The sequence below is a fragment of the Meleagris gallopavo genome, unplaced genomic scaffold (genome assembly GCF_000146605.3).
Source record: "Meleagris gallopavo isolate NT-WF06-2002-E0010 breed Aviagen turkey brand Nicholas breeding stock unplaced genomic scaffold, Turkey_5.1 ChrUn_random_7180001955661, whole genome shotgun sequence".
NCBI lineage: Eukaryota > Metazoa > Chordata > Aves > Galliformes > Phasianidae > Meleagris > Meleagris gallopavo.
This window is the reverse complement of record NW_011216395.1, coordinates 4288-10046: the sequence shown is the minus strand read 5'-3', so window position 1 is coordinate 10046 and position 5759 is coordinate 4288. Positions and strand designations below refer to the sequence as shown.

The following is a 5759-nucleotide window of genomic DNA, read 5'->3' as shown; positions in this document are numbered from 1 at the left end:
GACAAAACCACCCAGCAGAACCCAGTTGTGGCTTTTCTTTCCTGAGCTCTGTTTTCCAAGACAGAGCTCTCTCTCCAGATTTTTTTTTTGCCCCTCAGAAATCCCAGACCAGGGAGATAAGAGAATGTGGGGAAAGGAGGGCTGGGGAAGGGAAGGAAGATCGTGCTACAGATCATAGAATCATAGAAACACAGAGTGGCCTGGGTTGCAAAGGCCCACAGCGCCCATCAGTTCCAACCCCCTGCTGTGTGCAGGTCGCCAACCAGCAGCCCAGGCTGCCCAGAGCCACATCCAGCCTGGCCTCGAATGCCTGCAGGGACGGGATGAGCATCCACAGCCTCCTTGGGCAACCTGTTCCACTGCCTCACTGGAGATGGTCCAGGCAAAATCAGTGCACACAAATCCTTGGGCCCCAGCAGGACAAACCACGAGTGCTGAGGGAGCTGCAGAGGTGCCCGCTGAGCTGCTGTCATCTTGGAGAGCTCCTGGAGAATGGGAGAGGTCCCTGCAGACTGGTGGAGAGCCGGTGTCAGCCCCGTTTCCAAAAGGGCAGTAAGGATCCGGGCATCTCCAGGCCTGTCGGCCTCATCACCGTCCTGAGAGATGGAGCAGCTCATCCCGAATGCCATCACCTGGCAACTGGGAGATAAGAAGGCGATCAGGAGAAGTCAGCATGGGTCCACCAAGGAGAAGTCACGCTGCACCAACCTGGAGCCAACTGCGATGCCATCGCTGGCTGGGGGCAGCAGCGGATGCGGTGCTGTGACTCGAGCACGGCGTTGGATGCCATCAGCCACAGCGTCAGCGTAGGGGTGGCTGAGAGGGCGGTGAGCTGGGCTGAGAGCTGATGGTGGGCAGAGCTCAGAGGGCTGCGATAATAGCGTGGAGTCTGGAGGGGCTGCAGTGAGCAGCACTTCCCGGGGTGCGTGCTGGGTCTGGTGTCGTTCGCCATCTCCATCGGTGACCTGGATGAGGGACTGAGTGCACCCACAGAGAGTTTGGGGGCGGCACAAAGCTGGGAGGGGTGGCTGACGCCCCACGGGGCTGCACTGCCATCCAGCGAGAGCAGAGCAGGCTGAGAGTGGGGCAGGGAGGAACCTGATGGGATCCTGAGCCTGGGGAGGAGCAGCCACAGCATCGCAGCGTCGCAGCATCACCGAATCACCAAGGTCGGAAAAGACCTACAAGATCATCCGGTCCACCCATCCTCCTGTCACCGATAGTTCTCACTAAATTATGTCCCTCGACACAACGTTCCTTGAGCACCCCCAGGCTCGGCGACTCCACCACCTCCCTAGCAGCCCATTGCACTGCCTGACCTCTCTTTCAGAGATCAGCGCCAGCTGGGGCTGAGCTGACCGAAGGGAGCTCTGCAGAGAGGGACCTGGGGGTCAGCAGGCTGACTGTGAGCCAGCGGTGTGCCGCGGTGGCCAGGAAGGCCGATGGGAGCCCGGGGTGTCTTACAAAAGAGGAGACCCCTCACCTCTCTGGGCAGCAGTGCTGTGACTCTGCCACCCTCACAGCATGAAGTTCTCCCTCGTGGTCGGACGAATCTCGCCGGGCTGCAGTCTGTGCCCCTCATCCCGCCACTGGGCACCATGAAACAGAGCCCGGCCCCCTCCTCCTGACCCCCACCCGTCAGACATCCAGCAGCACTGCTCAGATCCCCTCCCGGCCTTCTCTCCTCCAGCTGCACAGCCCTGGTGCTCTCAGCCTGCACCCAGCAGGAGGTGCTCCGGGCCTTCAGGCATCTCTGGGGCTCTGCGCTGGGCTCTGTGCAGGAGATCCCCGTCTCTCTGAACTGAGCCCAGCCGTGGCTGCGGTGCTCCAGGCGAGGTGTCCCAGCACAGAGCAGAGGTGCAGACCCCCTCCCTCGCCCTGCTGGCCGCTGCTCTGGATGCCCCCAGGGTGCAGTTGGCTCTGTGTGCTGTGAGGGCACAGCGCTGCCTCGCGGTGCTGCTCCCCACCAGCATCCCCAGGGCCTTTTCGGCAGGGCTGGGCTCCATCCTTCCACCCCCCAGCTTATACTGAAGGGATGAGACCTCACACTTGGCTCTGTTGAGCCCCATGAGGATCTCCTGTCCTGCTGCTCAGCCTGTCCCGGTCCCTCCGCACCGCATCCATCCCTCTGCCACCAGAGGAATGGCGTTGGTGGGACGTTCTGCGCTCCTGTATGAATTCAATTTGACACCGTAACCAAAGGGCTCACGGCTCAATAGGGATGTGCAGCTGTGGGAGGAGCTCTGCTGGCCGGGCTCGGTGCCGTGTGTGTGCAGAGCTCAGAGCACGGAGAGCAGCCCGGGGTGGGGGAGCACCTCTCCTCCAGCACCGAGATTTGGGTCTTTGGGGATATCAATTTTACATAACGGAGAGAATCCGAGGGTTGTTTGAGGACACGTTGCTAAATGCAGCCCGAAAGTCAGGGGAAGAAAATGGCTGGGCAAGACTTCACCCCACTGCAGTGCGTTAATGGAGGAGCTGATAAATTCCCCTCCATGTAAAGGTTAGCAAGGAGGGGAGAAGGAAGCGCAGTTAATTCGAGCTGAGGTGTGTAGGAGGTTGGGAAGGGAAGCCAAAGGAAATATCAGAGGCCGAGACGTAGAGATAAGAAGGCATTTTAGTGCAGTAGAAGCAGAAAAAAAAAATCCGGTAGAGATGCATTTCTATATGTAAATGATAAAACTGTATATTCTGGTGCAAAAAGCAAGGAAAAAAAAAAAAGGACAGAAATGTTCTGTTCTGAGTTTGGAACAAATCAGGAGGATGTATCTATCCATATGATGTGCTTGGAACAGAAAGTTTCCCAGCTGTAACCAAGGAGAAAGTGAGATAGTATTTGCTAAAAATAAAGGTACTCAAATTAACAGGCTTGGGAGCAGAAAGCAGCGCTGAGCTGTCTGCAGCCTCATGCCTCGCAACCTGTGGAGTCTTGAGGGCTGGAGGGGGCTGCTGCTCCTCTGATATGCTGAAGGCACAAACCGGGAAGCTGCAGGTTGTGTAGATGAGGATCAGTGCCCGGAGAGGTCACGAAAGCACTCAGCTGGAGCACAACGAAGACTTTGAGGAGGGCAGTGCAGCGCAGGCAGCGCAGTGCAGCTCACTGCCTTCCCCTGACTTCACTGCAGGGCTGCTTAAAGGCAGGGCTGCGTTGACATCTTCTGCAAATCACAGAACCACAGGATGGCTTGGGTTGCAAAGGACCACAGTGCTCACCTGGTTCCAACCCCTTGCTGTGTGCAGGTCGCCAACCTGCAGCCCAGGCTTCCCAGAGCCACATCCAGCCTGGCCTGGGATGCCTGCAGGGATGGGATGAGCATCCACAGCCTCCTTGGGCAACCTGTTCCAGTGCCTCACCACCCTCTGCATGAAAAACTTCCTCCTCACATCCAACCCAAACCTCCCCTTAGGTCTCACTTTAAAGCCATTCCCCTGGTCCTATCACCACCCACCCTCACAAACAGCCGTTCCCCTCCTGTTTATCCGCTCCCTTCAAGCACTGAAGGCCACACTGAGGTCTCCCTGCAGCCTTCTCTTCTCCAAGCCAAACAATCCCAGTTCCCTCAACCTTTCCTCACAGCAGAGCTGCTCCAGCCCTCTGATCACCTTATTGCCCTCCTGTGGACCCGTTCCAAGAGCATCTTCCCTAAGAGCCATGTGGTTCTTAGATCCCTGTGACATCCCATGATGTCCCGCAGTCCCGCAGCCCAGCACTTCCAGCCGTCCTTCAGAACTGTGCCAAGGGACTCATGGACTCACAGAGTCATCTGGGTGGAAAAGAGCTCCGGGATCCCCAATCCAACCCACCCCATCCCACCGACCGTGTCCCCAAGTGCCACGTCCCTGTGGTCATTGAACACCCCCAGGGGACTCCCCACCCCGGGCAGCTGTCTGGAGAAGGAATGTTTCCCATTCTCCAACCTGACCCCTCCCCTGGTGCTGCCCTGGAGCGCTGTGTGAGAGCTGCGGGTCCCACGGTGTGTTGCTGCACACCTTCTTCCGGCAGAGAGTGCAGGAGAAGGGGTATGGGATGAGTCTGCAAAGTGTAATGCAGCAGAAGATATGGGCTTCTCCGAGATAATTGTCTTAACATTAGCTGATTGCGTGGGATGTGGTGGAGATGTCTGAATTGTATATGCAAGGGAAAAGCTTTAAGTGTCCTGTGAACTTGCAGAAAGAGTTGCAGCTTTGGAAGATGAGTAAAGCAGTACTTTGTGCAGATCAGGAATTCGTACCACAGGGTGAATCTGAAGCTGCTGAGCAGAATTCAGAGAGGGGCCCTGAAAGGATTCAGGAGCTGAAAAAGGCTCTGCAGGACTGAAGGAGTCCGTCCATCTCAGTGTCTGAGGGCACTGCTGGGGGCACTCAGCTCAGAACCATGGGTGGGTTGGGTTGAGTTGGGTTGGGTTGGGTTGTGTTGGATTGGGCTGTGTTGGGTTGGGTTGGGTTGGGTGTAGTTGAGTTGGGTTGAGTTGTGTTGGGTTGTGTTGTGTTGGGTTGGGTTGTGTTGGGTTGGGTGTAATTGAGTTGGATTGAGTTGTGTTGGGTGGTGTTGGAGGGACCTACGTCCCATCCTGTCCCACCTCTGCCCCCACCCAGAGGGCATTTTCACCTCCCAGGGCACAGTGGAGGAGCTCACTGCTGGGCTCAGGATGGGCACAGACATTCCCCTGGGTGACCTTGATGGTGAATTACAGTGAAATCTCATTTTGAAGCACTTCTGCACCAGTTTTTGCTATGCCCTGAGCATGAGTTTGCCTGGGAGAGGTGGGAAGGACAGTGTGGAGCTCAGGTTCTTCCAAGGAGCAACTTGGGACCTGGAGAATTGTGCAGGCTTCCTACAGGTGGAGTGCTTTGGGGGGCTGAGAAGGTGAGGCTGGCAATCAGACGTCAGAGCTCTGCTGTGAGCAGTGTGCTCTGTTTTTGTTGTGTGTCACAGAACCATCATAGCATCCCAGCATGGTTGGGTTAGAAGGAACCTTATAAATATAGAATCCCAGAATGGTTGGGTCAGAATGGACCCCACAGCCCCCCCAACCCCAGCCCTACTGTGGGCTGGGTGCCCCCCAGCTCAGGCTGCCCAGAGCCCCATCCACAGCCTCAGGCACCTCCGGGGATGGGGCACCCACAGCTCTGAGTAGTGTCAGGACCTCACCCCCTCTGGCATTATGGTTGTTGCACCAGTTTCCTCCTGGTTGGTGGCCACAGCTCTGGAGAAGAGGAAAATTATTGCAGGCCTCAGAACTTGCGTCTCTCTCATTAACACTTCTTATTCCTGGGGATCTGCGCTGCTCTGGTGAGTTACTGTTAGGTCAGAATTCTCCTTACCTGCTGTGCTGGGAAGGCAGCCACCACATAATGGAGCTACGGAGCGGAAAATGAGTGAGTCAGAACTCAGCCTTGACAATTTTCTGCTCGTACTGCGCATTTCCTTGAGCTGCTTCTCACTGGTTCATGTTATGTGGATAATGAAGTGTCCAGAATGGACCACAGCACGCTTGTTGAAGCTGCCTGGATGGCATTTGTGTCATCCTTCTGCGATTCAACATGACAACTTTGGATACCGGTCAGCGTTAAACGATGCCATCCTTGCCAAGGGGATGGAGTTCAGCGAGAGCAGGGCAGGCTGAGAGGGCAAGGGCAGCACAGGGTCCTGCACCTGGGGAGGAGCAGCCACGCACCTCAGTGCAGGCTGGGGGCTGAGCTGCTGGGAAGGAGCTCTGCAGAGAAGGACCTGTGGGTTCTGGTGGCCAACAGTTGGC

At 56.7% G+C, this 5759-nt stretch overlaps 1 long non-coding RNA gene across 1 annotated transcript; it reads right to left on the bottom strand.

Annotated features, from left to right (window-relative positions):
- Positions 1-320: 320 nt before the first annotated feature.
- LOC104917104 lies at positions 321-4441 on the bottom strand. The gene is made up of 3 exons (XR_796753.2): positions 3604-4441; positions 2920-3158; positions 321-2807 (listed from the first exon to the last, which is right to left on the bottom strand). It is a non-coding gene; the product is annotated as an uncharacterized LOC104917104 (long non-coding RNA).
- Positions 4442-5759: the final 1318 nt, after the last annotated feature.